Consider the following 17,831-nt stretch of genomic DNA (forward strand, 5'->3'; position numbering starts at 1 on the left):
CTACAGTTTAAAGTCTACCTTTATGTTCTCCACTGACATCTAAAGTTAAGATTTAATACGAATGTTAATTAAATTAAATGAAAATTAAACTAGATCATACATGAATGTATAAATATGAAAAAATATTTGTTACTGGGGATTCCTCATTTAAATAAAACCTAAAAGGAAACCTAGTCTAATAAAAAATAATATAGATCTAGGGTGATTGGTCATTCACCCTGCAGGCTTTTACCATGATGTAGGAATGCCCCCAAATGTCCAAAAAAATGACTTGATTTAAAAAATGCCTTTCAGCATAATGTTTGACTAAAGTGAAGGACATCTGTTTAATGTATGCATGTATCTATTTAATTTTTCAAAAATTAGACAAACTGGTGCCTGATCTGGCAGTACATATACTAAAATTGGGATGATACAAAGAAGATTAGCATGGCCCCTGCAGAAGGATGACAGGCAGATTAGTGAAACGTTCCATATTTGTGACCCTCATGGGGTCCAGAGCCATCACCTGAAGAAATAAAAGCTGTACTCAGTTGGCTTCCCAAGGCTGAGGAAGGACCTGGTAGCAGGCAGGGCAGGAAAGGGTGCTGGAAGCTAAAGGGGGTGCTGCAGAGACCCCAGAGGCCCACTCTGGAAATAGCCAAGTCCCTCTCCAAACACCCCTCCACTCCACCCACATCAAGGGCCTGTAATCACGTGGTCCTCTGCACAAAAAGAAAGAACAAAGCAGAAGAAACAAAATCAGATAAGCTATTATTTTGACTTCCTAGGTAGCCTGTTCTCTAGAGCTCCTCTTCATCATGTTTTTCCCCTAGCTGCAAACCTACACACTCCTAACCCCATTACTTTGTTGTGGATCAGTGCAGATTTTTCACCTTTACCCCAAGCAAAATTCCAGGCTTATCTTTGCATTACCAACATCTGATGAAACTGCTCAGCTAAACACAGGAACAAATGGGCCTTCTACTCTAGGTCCCCTCCCCCACGCCGCCCCTTCAGCCCCACAGAAAAATGGCAGATTTGAAGTTAGAGCTTTTTCATTAAGATCAGCCAATTTTATTTCATTTTATTTTTTAATGACAAAATCTGAATTTTATTTTAACACCATTAATACCTATTTATTTATTTTTTTAAATTTCTTTTCAGTGTACCAGAATTCATTGTTTATGAACCACACCCAGTGTTCCATGCAATACGTGACCTCCATAATACCCACCCAATTTTAAAGAGGGCCGGCTACCACACAAAGCCCTAAAAATGGAAAGGAAGAAGTCTGAAGACATACTCTTCCTTGCTACAGAGAAATTTTCCCAGGGGTGGGGCTGGGAGGATGGGGTGGAGGTTGGGAGAGTTTGGTTGCAATGAAATTTACTTCCCGTGAAATGTAATGAAGCCATGTCTGTAAGTTATTTTAAAATTCTAGTAGTATCATGAGCTGAGATACACTTATAACTCTGTATCATTGTATTTTCAAGGTCTAACTCTGGCAAACTATATTACACTTAAGTAAAATATCAGAGGTGTCCTAGAGCTGACTTGTAAAAGCTGATTGTTAAATATTCAGGAATTTTGCATACAGTTGTCTGACACAGTCATCATGAAAAAGCAGATTATATAAACTCAAATTTTAAATTATATTCCCAAAAGAGGTAATAAATACTTGAAACTCATCATTATGGTTTATCGTTATTTATGCACTGAGGTTCCTTCTGTCTGCAGTGTCTACATTAGGACTGTCAGGTAAGATCTAGGATGCCCAGTTAAATGTGAATTTCACATAAACAATAGAAAATCTCTTCATATAATTGTTCCCCAAATATTACATGGAAATACTAATACTAAAACACTTGTTGTTTACCTGAAATTAAGTTTAACCAGGCATTCTGACTTTTTGTTTGTTAAATCTTGCAGATTCTGTATGAAGAAAATACCACACAGTGGTATATCACAGCGCATTTCTTTCTAACTCTGTGTTCGCTGACTTTACATGAAAACTTGAAATCAGTCCCAGCGGTTGTATTTACAACAAATCAAGGCTCCCATCGTCCAAGCACTTGTTAAATATTTACCAATATATTTTGAGTAGAATCCATTTAAATCATTTTGCAATATTGTATGATGCTGTCCAGATGGTTAGAATAAATGAATTCTTTGATTATTTGGTTCCTACAATGCAAATTCGTTAGTTTACACATATGTTTTTATTATATTCTCTATGCTTACTATTCCATGAAGGAGATGGCAATATCACTTGTAGGAATTTTTTTTTTCAAGGAACTTCTAGTGCACAATTTTTGCCCTGAAGTTTTCGAGAAAAATGATGTTTTACTCAAGTTAGGGTTCTCCATTGATTATGACCATACGCACACTAAAGAATTCTTAATTTTTCTCTGCAGAAATAAAATGAAAACTTCAACTCATCCAGAATATTCTTCCAATTCATGCACTTAACACACCTTTTGAAGTTAGAATAGTGTAGAGATTTGCAGAGCGGGTTAAACTTGGGATCACAAGTTAATTAATATGAGGAAGATGTGTAAGAAGAGTGATGGTTGCTTTGCTTATTCCTCTCTCTGCCGTGACCTGTACTGATGCTTCTCATAACCATCAATAAATACTTTAGAGGATGCAGCAGGCGAAGTTAGACTGCACAGGTCAATTCATTGAAAATATTTTTTCTTTCCCCCTCTTTAAATTAAATGAGTGAAATGAGAGAATGGATCAATTAATCATTTTAGGAGCTAGGCTCTGGATAATCAAGGTCAGTGACCTTGGTGGGCTGATAAATGAATTTGATCCCAAGGAAGGCCTGGCAGGATCAGGTTTCTGGTTGCCTAGTTTTAATCATTTATGCGTGTCCTGTAATTCACAGAGAGAAGTATAGAGCGAGCAGCTCCAAACTCAGGTTCATCAATATTACACAACAGAGCAGGTGTTTCCAGGACAGCTAAGTCAGAATTGCACTCCTCACTAGAAAATGTGAAAACCAGCGTAATTGTCTTCTAACTACGCAGCAGGCACAGACACGCATGTTTATGTGGATGACTGTAGCTGGAATTTTCAACTGACACTCACTTGTGTGTGTCCATACTTCGTAACAAGATTCTTCTTCTCTTCATCTCTTCCTCTTCCTACTACTTTGCATTTCAAAAAAATCCTAAGGCCAACAATTTAAAAGCATGGGTAGTCATTTTCTTTCTGCAGACTTAAGCTAAATACCTTCATCACCTACTCTTGCTTACTATTGACTGAACAAGTCTGGATTTGAGAAAAGCTAATATTTTAATAAGCGCATTTTCTCCCACCAACTAAGATATTAAGTTTTGTCTCCACATGCAAGCTAGTGTATGAATAGAAACAGAATGAATTCTAACAACAACAAAAAAATTGGTTGTTTTGAAAATGGGTCATTTGAACAAATGTGATAAAGTCTCCAACGAATTTTTTTTTAAAACCTGAATTGAGCCATCTTAAAAAATGGGTCAAAGGTAGCCTACCAGTCAATTTTTAATGGTTGCCAAGGCAGAAATTCATGAGCAGTCATTAACAGTGATGGGTTCAAACCCAAAGAAAAGAATATTGAATCTTCTTATTGTAATTTCGAATTCAGGTGGGTAATTTCATCCTTTCTACCCAGATTGCCCTTCAGGTCTCAAATTGTTTTGGTGCTACGCTATCTCATTTTGAGGAGGCGACCTCTCAAGGATGGTAAAAATCATTCTTCTTGCTTTTAAGAATACGAAGAATAAGAAGACTAAGACAGAAAACCTTGGTGTCGTTTAATTATTTTTTTTTCTATGCAAGCAGGACTAACATAAATACTTTGGAACTGATCCTTAAAAGAATTACCCTCCTAGAAATAATCTAGGAAAAAAGGGGAGAGGAGAGGGTCTGAAAAGAAGCCTATGTTCAGCAGGATACAACCAAAGCAGAACCATCTATGTGAACTTTGGAACTGTGCGGAACGCGAAGCCTTGTTTTATCCAGTCCTCCGGATGAGTAGCACCGCGGGATGATTCTGGTCCCAGGACTCTCCTTTTGACTGAGCTTAACTTCAATAGTTAATAGTATTTTACTTTTATCTAACATTTTGTACTTCACAGGACACTTTCATAGGATAACTAAAAAGTGTAGTAAGTGTTGAAGGCATCATCATCTCATTTCATTTCCTGAATTGCTGGAAGAGCGTTCTATTATGCTGGTTTTACACGGGAAGACAGGGAAGCACCGAGAGATGAAGGATTTGTGTTTTAGCCCCTGTCCTCGTGCATCGTCTTCGTCCTCTGAGGAGCTTTAAGATAGGTGCTATCATGCTTGCTGAAGAAAAAACAACTGATGATCAGGGAGATTAGGGAATTTGCTCAAGATCGCTCAGCTAGTAAATAGTAACACCGGGGCCCCGAGCCAAGTTTCTAAATTCTTCCAAGTTGTTTCTGGTGACATCTTCTTGATTAGAAAGCACGGGACAAGCTGGTAGAAATTCTGCTGGCTGGCAAGAATTTCGTGTGTCTCTGAAGACTCTGAATATAACTTCGAGACCTATGTATTCAGATGCAATAATTATAATCTAATTCTCACTCTGTATTGGTACCACTGGGGTGACATTTATCACATTCTACCCCGTGCTGTGCTGCTGTTGCGCTCTCTGAAGGCTCCGGCAAGCACAGAGCACAGAGCATGTTCTCAGCGTATCATACATGTTTTGTAAATACATGAATGTACACACTTGTATGGGAATACACTGTAATGGAATGCAAGGGTGCCTTCTCCCTAAGTTGCGGCAGTCTCCACTGAGACTCGGGCTGCCCTTGGAGGAGAGTGGGGAGCAGAGTGTTTTGGAGACCATCGGTTTGGTGCACCTGCCTCGCTGCCTTCAGTGTTGCTCCGGAAATGAACGGAATGTGCTGCGTAAGGCGGGCAGCAAGGTAACTGCTCAGTATGCCCCTCGAATCAGCAGGCCTGGTGGAATGCAGAGTCCCAGGCTGCTTAAACTTCTACCCTTCTAGCTCTCAGAAAATTAGACTCGCAGACCCCACTGACTCAGGGCTTCACCTTTGCGCAATCATGGGTGTTTTCCCAGAGCAGCAGCGGCAGAGTGAACCCAATCGAGGCACAAACACCTGGGAGGAATTCTAACAGGTCACTTCACCATGTATTTTCTCATCAGTAACATGACAGGTTCCAACTAGGTAACCTGGAAGTCCCTTCCAGCCCTAACACCTCCCAGTGTTTTGCTTGTAGGTAACATACTAGCAAAATATATGCCAGGCTCCTCACCGCCATGCTTTTGCAAACCGGATGCTAGGAACAATACCATTCACACTCTCTTACTCTGTCATGGAGGAATGATCATGAAATAACAGTGAGAAATGTCCTTTGATGACAGTTTGGTTAACTAACGACTCATATTTATTCTAACTCTTGAACAAACAAAGAAGATTTTCAATAACTCCTGTGACCTTGGTTGACAAAGAGGAGTGGGTCCCAGGGAGGACTGGCAAGATCAAGTCCATGGTTGTTTAGCTTTAATCCTTCATGGGCTGTGTGTGCATGTGTATTTCAGGGTCACTTAGATAAGGAATGGACCCTTGCAGGAACAAAATCATTTAGCAGAATAGGCATTTGTTTTGCTTCTCTGAAACCAAATCCGTTGTCATCAGGGTATTATTGGAAACTATTATTCATGTACAGAAATGACAGGTTAAGCCATTTAATTTCTGTCAGTGGTCTTGGTCACTGAACACAGAAGAGGAAATAGAATTTGGTGATGAATTCCTTTTGTCCACTGGTTTGTGTTAGATCTCCTTTTGAGTTTTTTTTGTTGTTTTGTTTTGTTTTTTACGTTTTGGAATTCTTTTTGGTTAAATGCGGTTGTTGATTATGCACTGAATATACCTCTTTAAAAATTTTGCTGAGTGAATACAAAGTGAATACAAAGTGAATGTCGCTAAGTATGTGTCTTCAAAAACACATTTTTTTTTTTTTTACAATTTATTTATTTATTTTTGGAGAGGAGGGGAAAAGGGAGTGGAACAACAGGCTCCTCCTGAGTGGGAAGCCAGACCAAGCTTGATAGCAAGATCCTGAGATTATGATCTGAGCTTAGTCCGATTGAGCCACCCAGGTGTCCCCCAAAGCACATTGATTCTAACAAACATAAAATTTGGAACACATCAAATGAGACACATCAAATAATGCATAAATTATCTATTGATTTAAAAAAAAAAAAAAAACAAAAAACCCTACCTGGGAACTCCACTTTAAAACTAGCATTTAGGAAGATCATCAATTTATTTTATGAGCCCACTTTTTTCAAACCTTTTGGACCATGAACCCAATAAGAAATACTTATTTCTCATTGTGGTGCTATATATGGTATATGAATAAAATTTTCACTAAATATCTTTTCTTGTTATGTGTGATGTGCTATGACTTAAAAAAAAAACAAAACTCTCCACTTTATTTTAAAAAACTGATGGCTATAATTCACTAAGTTGATTTGTGAATCCCTAAAGGATGGTTTCAAAAATACTTTTAGAGGTTAACAGACTGTTGGAGTGCCTGGGTGGCTAGCTCAGTTGGTTAAGCTTCTGCTTTTGGCTCAGGTCATGATCCTGGAGTCCAGGATTGAGCCCCCATAGGGTTCCCTGCTTGGTGGGGAGTCTGCTTCTCCCTCAGCCCCTCACCCTGTTTGTGTTCTACCTCTCTCTCAAGTAGATAAATAAAACCTTAAAAAAAAATAAAAAGAAGTAGTTAACCTACTGTTAAGCCCTATACTATACAGTGTATGTGTATGTATGTGTGTAGTTTGGCTTCAGAATAGGTCCATCTAAGTATCAGTGAGCCATGTTCCGATGCATCCTAATGCAGAAACAGCCGTAGGCAGTGTGTAAACAAATGGGTGTAGCTGTGATCCGCTCAAACTTTACTTATAAAAACATGTGATGGGCTGGATTTGGCCCATGGGCCATAATTTGCTAAAATACATCTCCCTACCTTTCTTTCCTAATGAACAGCCCTGTCCATCCTTTGTCTCTTCCCTGAAGAAGCCTTCTCTGAGATCTCCAACTAGATCAAATCCTCCTCTCACATGTTCTCATGATACCATGTATTAATACCTTTGTGGTAATGGCCATGCTAGAAATTTTATATTGCTTATTGAAGGAGCTTCTAAACATCTGGCCTTCTAAACATCTAGCCTTGTTCACTGTTATTCATTCATTGTTATGTGCAATGAACTGGCGCCTCTGATCTTGTGTCTTGTACATAGGACAGTGTAAAAAAATGTCACTGTTCTAATCCCCATCTACCAGCTCACCCATCCTTCAACCTTTCTCCTCTGGCAACCATCACGTTGTTCTCTATAATTAAGAGTTTGTTTCTTGCTTTGTTGCTCTCTCTCTCTTATTTTTTTTTTTCCTTTGCTTATTTGCTTTATTTCTTAAATTCCACACATCATGTATTTGTCTTTTCTCTGACTGGAGCATGGGATGATACACGGAAGTGTTGAATTACTATATTGTACACCTAAAACTAATACAACACCGTATGTTAATGGACTGAAATTGAAAGGAAAACTTAAAAAATAAATAAAAATAATTTTTAACGCTGTCACTGCCCTAGCCTCTGTGATTTAAAGTAATGTGTCCATCCATTTGTTCATCCATTTGACAAATATGTATTGAACCTCTGCTGAGCTGAAAGGAAGACACCAAGCTGTTAATGCATGAAGCCATCATTTCAGATAGCTTGGGGCTGTTTCCCCATCTGAAAAATAAAGACAAAAATGCGAGGAAAACACAAAAATGAAAACCATAAAAAGAGTGTTTTTGGCACCACAAACATAATATTCTTATAGGTGTAGTCCTTTGCTTTGCAGGATACTGTTGGTTAAAGATACAGAATATATTGCTGGGATACCCACTAATTTTCTGCAGTTCAACCTGGGCAGTTTTCATAGATTTGTTTTTGCTGTTTCAAACCTAAATATTGAGAGCCTTTTACCTCCCCTGCCTGACTTGAGAAGTTGCTGCACAATTAGAATTGGAATCAGATGCTGCACTGCCAGTATAACCAGATGTACTCACACAGCCCTCTGGAATCCTCATGTTACATGGCAGCTATATTCTGAAAAGAAGGCCAGGAAAAACAATACTCCAGCAGTTGATGCAGACATAGGAACCAGACTTTCCAGACGCTTCTGGGTGTTTCGGGCTTTGTATGTATACGTATGGGGGCTAAGAGTATCTTGAGCAAGACTTGACGTTATTGCCCACTTCTCTGCTTGAGAGTGAAGGCATCACCAAGGACAGACTATGTCAGGCACTGGTAAGCTTTACCCTTGGCTCTGATTGGTTTCAACAGGCTAGACGTGAAAAATTACATTAAAAGCAGAATCACATTAAATGAAATGCAAAAAACCCCATCTTCCCCCAACCAGCTGCATCTGGCCCATAGATTTGTTTGGTTTGGCTTTCGTAGTGTTTAAACAACAACCAAAAATCGGATTTGTTGATGCAGGAGATTTCATATAAAATCTGGATTTCTGGCACGTGGGAGATCTGGCAGCTCTGGGTGGCATTTCCCTGAGGGAGGGTGGCTGAACGCAGCCCTGTACAGATGAGTCATGGAACTTGCCAGGACACTGCCCCTAACTGACCACCCTCACTCACTGTGTGACCTTCTTGGCCCACCTATGCCAGAAAGTTTGGTGTGTTTTTGCCGGAGAAAAAGGAGGTATAGTGGCACAGAAATATTTTTATATTTTAAAGAAAACAGCTCTTCATGCTATTGTGTTATTTGGGCATTTGTATATGACCTTGTATTTTTATAGATATCTTCCCTTCAAGGGACTCAAAAGACTTTGCAAAGGCTCAAGAGTGAAAACGTCACTGATCCCTTTGGTCAGGTGAACTATGGTGTCCTGAAGTACTACAGAGTCTGAGAAAATGTTTGATTGGGATGAATGTGGCTAAAAGGGCATCCTGCCCCACCCAAGGGACTCTTGGGGCCTTTGATGGGCACTGGGCAGATGAATCACTACCCAAGTGAGGATGGATAGAGGAGCCAGTGGGAACACAGCCATCCCACCAGCCTATAGGGATCTGCTGGGGATCTGGCTCCAACCATGTCCTGGGAGGGTGGACTCCAGCTTTGGAGAGGAACTTAAAAGACAATTAGCAAATTTACCGGATGGAGGCAGACTTTAGAGAGCAAATTGGCAGGAACGGAAAGAGCAGAAGCTTAGAAACATTAAAGACAAGGTTGAGCTGGAAAGGGGGTTGAGATCATGAAATTTTTCATTTTCCGCTATTTATGTCTCCTGTGACGTAGGGACATTTAGACCAGATACACTGTTATACCTTGTAGAATCCACTACTCAAAGAATGCACTGGCGTCACCTAGCACTTGTTAGAAATAGTTGCTATCACAGACCCATTGAATTAGATGCCCAGAAAATGCATTTGTGCATGAAAATTTGCAAAGTGGAGCTTTGGAGCCATGTAATGATAGAGTGACTCCGCTCCCACCCTGCCCCTCATAGCATTTGATCTTGAGACTAAATAGCTACAAAACCCCAAAAGAATGGAAACAATGCCTGATGTCAAGGTGGGTGGCACGGAAGTCCATAGTAAATAATATAAATGCCATTTTTTAAATTAAATCATTCTTTTTCTAAATAAATCGACACTTGATTTTGTTATCCTTCCCCCTCTCCCCCTTAATTACATAAAGACCAGGTAGAAATAATCTCTTTAAAAAAATGAAGCCAGTCTTGCCCTTTGGACTCAAACATTAATAAAAAGAATAGAGATTATTGAGTTATTTATTACATTCATAAGCCTAACTTAAGTTCAGGTTTATGACAGGAAGCATGAAAACATTTTTTTTTTCATTGAATGAGTAATGAATGTGGTGAATTGACAGCCTCGTAAGATAAAGCTATCCTTCTCACATGTGTACTACGTGCCTAACTCTTTGTACACGGCTGATTCTCCATAACAGACATCAAGCAGCCTTAACGTGTAATAGGGAACTGAAAGTCATAGGTGCTAAGATACTTATATAAGGTCACGCAATCAGAGGTTTGGAGTTAAGATCTAAACACACACTGGAATCTGAATCTCATATTGTTTTCCTTTTTCTGCAGACACCCTGGACTCAGCCTCACTTTATTTTTAACTCCTCTGGAACCCAGAAAGTTTTTCTATGATCTCTATGATCTTGGCCATCAAAACAGAAAGGCCCAGTTCTCCTTGATTTTATCTTTCTTGCTTAGACAAAAGTATTATAAAAAAAATACTGGTGATATTGACAGTGAATTTCTTTTTGTATTTTCCTGAGTATAAAGTCAGTCAGGTACATTTGGCCAAATTCAGAAAAAATGGACAAACCCAATGAATAAAGTAATTATCACTCATAACCCTATCACTGAAGTATAACCTTATCAGAGGTGACCACTTCAACATTATACGTTTCCTTTGTTAATGAATATATAGGCACATTTTTTTAATTTAAATTCAATTAGCCAACATATAGTACATAGTTTCAGATGTAGCGTTCAATAGTTCATCAGTTGTGTATAACACCCAGTGCTCAACATATCTTATAAAAATAAAATTAGACTCATGTTCTATATACTATTTTATAACAAACATTTCAATATCAATAGATATTTTTTCTACATCATATATTTTCATGTTATCCCGCCATCGTATCTCACCCATAGATAGAATAATATCGTATCCCACCCATAGATAGAATAATATAAAGTCCAGGAACCATTCTAAGAAACTTAGAAATATTATCTCACAGAAAAACATATAGTAGGTGGTTTTATTTTTTTTTTAATTTTTATAAACATATAATGTATTATTAGCCCCAGGGGTACAGGTCTGTGAATCACCAAGTAGGTGGTTGTATGATCCCTGTTCTACATACAGAGATGGTGAGGTGTGCAGAAATCGTGTGGGATTTGATTTCGATCACAAAGCTATTAAATGACAGAGTTGGGACGGGAACTCCTGTGGTCTCGATCTAGAGCAACATCCTCAATCCCCTCTGCTTGGTAAGTCGAACTGAACCTTCAGAAGCCTTTTAAAAATAGCAAATGCATTCCTCTTCAATTCTTCAATATAGCACAGCCAGAGTCCATTCTGTCCCAGCAATGCCGCGCTTCCTTTTTTCTTCGCATCCTTTCATTTCCTTCACGGATGTACACTTATTTTTAGCAGTAATTACCTTTGCTATCAAATGAGACTGTGTGTGCAGACACGCACCCGACCCCATGTCCCGACAGGCTCAATAAATGGCAGCGAAACATAATTCTTATATATTTTTTTCTTTTTATCCTTTCTTTTTTCCTTCCTTTCTCTCTCCCTCTCTGTTTCTTCCTTTTGCTCCAGTTTAGTTATTTCATGGTACTCACTAAGACCAAGCTACCCTAAAACCCAAGCAGCATTCTACCGGGAGGGGGGAATAAAAAAAGAAGCCTGGTTTCAGAGTTCCAAATGAAGCCCTTAGGCACTTCAAAATAATACATGTTACAGCTTCAAAGAATAAAGATATTGAATGGTGAGAATTTTAAAATATCAAAGAGGCTTTCAGGTGGCTACTTTACAATCTTAAACACACCAGTAACTTTAAAAGCAACATTGTGTAACCTGAGTTGTCTCTTTACCCATTCACGAAGACCACGGAAATTTGGCGGGGAGAAACAGATCTTTGCTTCAAAAGTGAATATGGAGATTTTAAAACTAAAATGCTGTTTCCCAGAGCTGAGACTGTAAACAACAAACGAAACTGGGGAGGATCCTAAGAGTAGCAATAATGTAAATTTTCTGACATCAGCCCCTGGAAATAGGAAGTACCCACTTCTGCAATTGCACTGAGAACGGAGACAACTCAGCCACCGCAGCTGTGGTTGATTAGACCAGTCTGGCCGCCAGCAGGCCTTCCCAACAAGCAGGCCATGGTCAAGATGCCCCCAGCAAGAACCCACTGGACTCCCTCAAGATGCTCCTGCGAGTGTTGGTGCTCTCATTGAACTTGTATCCAGCAGTGCCAGGCCCTATGTGATCATTATCATATATTTATCTCATTTCCCTCCACTCAGATTATGTTACTAAGGATTATGTTACTTGTTTTTTTTGAAAAACAAAAACAGAAAAGAAAGGAAGGAACAAAGGATGGATGGAAGGGAGGGGGAAAAAGAGAAGACAAGAAAAGAGAAGGGAGGGAAGAGGGGAGGGGAGGGGAAAGGAGGGAAAAAGAAAGGAAGGGAAGAGAAGGGAAGGGAAAGGAAAATGGTTAGGAGCAAAGGACTTGGAATGAGGCTTGAATTCCAGCTCTGTCACATATTGTTGGGGATATCACATGTTTTGGCCAACCCAGTATCCTCCTCCATCTTTTGGAAATAGCACCTTCCCTTTCCCTTAGAAAACTTCTCCTTCCCTATTTTGTGCCAATACTCAAGATCGCTATCTCCACCTGGAGAAATAGTAAGGCAGGTGACCCAAGCAAGACCATTCAGATTCAACCTCCCAGAAACGTGAATTGTGAACCCCACCAACAGGAAGTGACCAGAGCTGATCATCTCTGAGGTGTTTTGCTGAAGAACTGGCCCCTTAGTTCATGCTGGGAACTTAGTTCGTCTGCCTTGATGCTGGGAACTGCTATGTTCTTACTCTTCGAATGATCTAATCATTCAGCCTTCTGTGATCCCCATACCCTTCCCATATGGTTCATTTTTCCTTAAGTTAACAAGAATCTGTTTCTCTTGTTTAGCTATTCAACCAAAGAACTTAAATAGCCTAAACAAATTAAGTGAATCATAATTTTAATCTCTATAGACTATAGCCAATGTAAAATATTTGGTTCAATCTAATAGCTCTGTATTAATCACTTCAACATACTTGACAATTAAAAAATGTTATTTTGGTAACTGTGGAATGTTCACATCATCTTCCTAAGAAGTTACCTCATAGGTAAAATTTTGAAAATAATGCTTCCTTCCCAGACTTGTGAGAATTCAATGAAAACATGTCTGGAAAATATGGAGCACAATACCCCACAAAGTAGACGATCTATATCTTTTGGCTGTTATCACTGTACAAAGTCTATATAACGATAATGATTCACTGTATAATTGAATACCTCAGTCCAAGGCAAGTTCAGGCATTAAATTAATTATGCTAATAGTTTGTTATACATCTCTGAGTTTTTGACAATGCAGGAATGACTGCTAGATAGTTATATTTAGACTAAAAAACTTAGCTACTAGTTTGAACACTTTAATGGAACAGTAATCAACTTGGTATTCAGTATTAACAAAATAGATTTGATACACCAAAATTTAAAAAAGGGCAGGGGGAGCTCATTTCTTTAAGAGCAGCTAGGCAAGATTTCCACTAATACAAGTGAGCAGTTTTGAGTTTCCCCAGGAACTTACAGTATTTCATTCTAAATAATGAGGTGATCTACTAGGGAGGTATTTTCAGATGTATGTCAAACAAGGGAATAACTAATTTAGTCTTTGCTGTAAATGTTTTTTAACATGGATGCACACATGGACACCCAATATAGTCACTTCCAATTGCACTTAAGATTTTGTGAAATATGGGTATACAGAGGATTCAAACAAGATCTGAGATGTCCTGAAACACCTGGGTGGCTCGGTTGGTTAAGCATCTACCTTCAGCTCAGGTCATGATCCCAGGATCCTGGGATCCAGCCCTGGTTGAGGCTCCATGTTCAGCAGGGAGCCTGCTTGTCTTGCACCCTCTGCCCCTCCCCCTGCTCTCGAGCACACGCTCTCTCTCTTTCTCAAGTAGATAGATAAAATCTTTTCAAAAAACCCCAACATTTGAGATGTCCTTGGCCATTTGTTCTAGTTGACTCACGAACCTGAACATTTTGAGGGTTGCACACCATTAGTCTCGCAGCAGTAGGCATTTGGCCTCAAAAATTTTCAGTGAAAATTTCTGATGAAGCCAAGATTTAAGACTATCAGGTCACTTTTTTTCTGCTTTGTCAGTTTTTAAAACTTTTCCCCACATGGAGAAAGTCCCCCAGTGACCTCCTTTGCCAAGAGCCTTCCCAGCGAGCGGACATTATAAAAGTCATTCCACCTGCTCTGATGAGGCAGTCCAAGTTTGCTGGCAGAGCAAGAGGAGGAAAGCATGTATCCAACAGCCATTTCCTCCTTGCAAGTCAACCAAACCCGAACCCCCATATCATTCAGATCCCAGCCGGTCATCTCCAGGGAGTGTCTGTCAGAGGTCTTAGCAGTCATGGTAATGTGCTTCCCCTTTGCCAGTGTTTGTTTGGCATGTGACCAACTTCTGACTGAGAGATTTAAGGGAAAAATCTGCTGGGGTAAGGGGCTTCTAGAAAAGATTTTTTCTTCCTGGTTCAAACTCTAGAGAATTAAAAAAAAAAAAAAAAACCTTTTCTTTTTCTCTTCAAAGTAGCTCTGGAGCATAACTAGCCAGGGTATCAATCTTTCCATAACCGTGACGTGAGTGCCCATGTATAGTGGGAGGATGTGGAAAGAGCCTGAATCCTTGATGTCATTTTGAGTTACTGCCCCCAAACTGGAACAGGAACTGTCTACTTTCTGGACACCTTGTTAACTGAGAACATGAAATGCCTCAATCGCTTCCCTGTTACTTGCCAGCTGAAAGTTTCCCTAAGCGCATTAACCCTCACACACCTCTAAACCCCCTAATTTTGAATGCTTTGTGACACCAAATGGGATCGTTGTCTGACAGTGAGGTGAAGGTAGACTGCCTTATAACCTTGAGCTCAAAATTCAGTGATTTACAGCAGATATTAGGGGACTGTTTGTATTTGCTAGAACAGTCAAAGTGCCTACTAGTATTGTAAGCTTGGCTAGAGGGAGGGACTTTACAATAAAGGCCTGTGAATGGGCCCTGTGGCTCAAACACTCAGCAGTCCTCTTAGAGAGAATTCTGGAATCAAAATGAAAGAAATTGGTCAGCTTTTAACTTGGAATGCTGATTAGTCTTTGGTATCTGCAGAAATTAGGAGTTGGGCGTTGGTTTGCATAGAAAGTAGCAAACTTTGAAAATACATAGTATATAAAAAATATGAGAGAAACATTTTATTACTATTAAGAGAACTATAGCCTCTTGAACCTTGTGACCTATTTTCACATAGAGAGAATTCTAGAAGCTGTGACTATGATGACTACTGTGCTCTTAACGGTGCCCCACAGGCTTCTGATGCTAAGGAGATTTCTCGAAAGCATAATATACCTGAGGAGAAATTTCTGAGGGAAGAACATCTGTTGCTGGCTTGCAGAGAGATTTTTGAATCTTTTTTTTCAACTGTGACACACAGTAAGAAATAAATTTTACCTGCCCTGGGGAAGGATGTTTAAGTGTACACACATAAGGTTGAAATAAAAGTTTCATGAAAAGATATTTATTCTTTTTATATTCTCATATACTCTGTAATTTTTCTGTGCTTATTCTTTCCATTTTTAAAGAAGTGCTGGTCTTAAACTACTATATTGATTTCACAACCTGCTAATGGGTTACTACTTGCAGTTTGAAAAAAATACTGAGTCAAGATAGTTTGTGTGGCTCGTCCCAGCTCCTATGAGTTCAGCTGGCTTGAACAGTATGGAAACTTGTTGTCCTACAGAGCAGATAATCCAAAGATAGGAAAGACCCTAGGGCTGCTTGTCACCTGTCACCCAGATACTTTGTCTTTCTTTGACTTCTGCAGCATCAGATTGAAGCCATCACAAAAGACTCATGTGTTGAATGTTTTCAATTACTCTCCAGACCCACACTCCACCCTTCTCTCTGCTCTGTGTCCCAAGAGACCCAGCTGTATGGATTATGTGGATAGGCTCCCTCAACTCCTGGCTTCTGCCTGGAGTCAGCCAATGGAAGCCCCTGTAGGAAACAGAGCAGAGAGAAGAGAAAGAAGCTGGAATATTTATTTGTCTAGTCTTCTCTTTGTGAGGTCAAGGTGTTCTGCCTATCTTCCTTACCTGAAGCCTGAAGTACAGAGCTCTTCCCAGGATGACTCTTTCTCTACCACTCTCTTCTGGGTTTGGTAACTCTTGTGCCTTATGCCTTTGAACACAGATGTGATGTGCTCTCTGCTGTAGCTTGCCCCAGGCTGCTTCTTTATCCTTTGTGCTTTCACTTCACACTACCCTTACCTTTGCAGAGAGTCCCTTTTAGTAAATCACTCCTGAGTGGTGCACCTGGTTGGCTCAGTATGTTAAGCATCTGCCTTCAGCTCAGATCATGATCTCAGGGTCTGGGAGAGAATCTTGCATCAGGATCCCTGCTCAGCAGGGAGTCTGCTCCTCCCTCTGCCCCTCCCCCTGCTCATGCTCTCTCTCTTTCTCAAAAAATAAATAAATAAACAAACAAATAAAATCTTAAAAAAAAAAAAATCACTCCTGAGTGATTCCAATTTGAGTGTGGTAGCAATTTTTTGATGGGAACCTGGCTAAGATCAGCTGCCAAAACCAACACTGTTCACCACCATCAGGGAAAGAGATTGACTTCTTTTCCCAGGAGCTCTGAGTTAGTTAGGGTCTCTGCATTCCCCACAAGTTCAAATGGGTGAAGGCTGCCTGTTTCTGACCTATCAGCAGAGGGGGAAAGGAATTGCCATTTAACTACACATCTGAGGTCGAATGGATGTTCACCGATCACATAAAGATGTTCAACCCAGAAGGGCCAAATAGAAAAGTAGCTCTCTTTTGTACTTAGGGGACTGTGATGTTGCAACATGAGATTTAGGCCAGCATCAGGGCAAAAAGGAAACAAAAGTAGTTATTTCAGTGGCCAAATGGATTACTTAATTACAAAATCATTAGCACATTGAATAACTGACCCAAAGATCAAAATGTTTTTGTCTAAAAATGAATCTCTCTTTCACAGAATACATTTCCTTTGGCCACAGTAGAGTCAGGGGAAAATGGCAAGGTCATAGAAGACCATGTACACCATGTCAAAAAAAAAAAAAAAAAGTTTAAAATCTGCTTCCTGTACTCACTGGTAGAAATGTATTTGTCTCTAAGGTAAGTTTCAGAAGATCATAAAAGGTATTATTGGCTTCAGAAGGTAACCCCAAATTGAGAGAAAGCTTGTTTAATATATTTTTCCTCGCTCTGTGTGTTACCCCAGAAATGTTATAGTGATCACGGAAGGACCATGCTGGGGTTGGAAAGGTCATGTCTCACTCTCTTTTTCTTCTTCTACTCTCCAGGAGACAAGATACAGCTGTCTATGTAGAAGAATTATACCAACACTGAACGGCTTTAGAAGACAATGTAGTAAGAGCAAAGAGTAGTTCTGATGCACTTTTCACTCTGTGTGTGTGTGTGTGTGTGTGTGTGTGTCCCATCTCACTCCAGCCCCTGGAAGTCTGGTCTGGGATGGGTTATAAGTCTTATCTTCATAATCTCTCTAACTGCGGTTCCGGGCCTGAATTTTTTCCAGGATCTTTGTCTATGCCCAATATCAGTGTCACCTTCCCCATGGTGACAGGGGTGGGGAGCCAGAAAGGCACCATGGTGTCAGTGCCAAACTTGAAGCAGAACTCTCATCTCAGGTGTGTGGTTCCAAACTGTATACCACAGCGCCCTGGGGCACCACAACCAATTCACAGGGACACGATGGGACGATCATAATTTCTGAGGGAAACAGCCATCTTCATCATTTGTTGAACAGAACAAGAAGTCTTAGCTCAAGGTAGCTCCTGGTTTCAAAATGAGAGCACATTACATTTCTTTTAAGGACATCACATCTTTGTGAAGCTGGGTTTTTAGTTATTGCTGT

The 17,831-nt window shown here is 39.9% G+C and overlaps 1 non-coding gene across 1 annotated transcript; it reads left to right on the top strand.

Moving 5' to 3' along the window:
* Positions 1-374: 374 nt before the first annotated feature.
* Positions 375-481, top strand: LOC132018831 (U6 spliceosomal RNA). The gene has a single exon (XR_009404612.1). It is a non-coding gene; the product is annotated as a U6 spliceosomal RNA (small nuclear RNA).
* The last annotated feature ends 17,350 nt before the right edge of the window (positions 482-17,831 follow it).

The sequence above is a fragment of the Mustela nigripes genome, chromosome 5, assembly GCF_022355385.1.
Source record: "Mustela nigripes isolate SB6536 chromosome 5, MUSNIG.SB6536, whole genome shotgun sequence".
NCBI lineage: Eukaryota > Metazoa > Chordata > Mammalia > Carnivora > Mustelidae > Mustela > Mustela nigripes.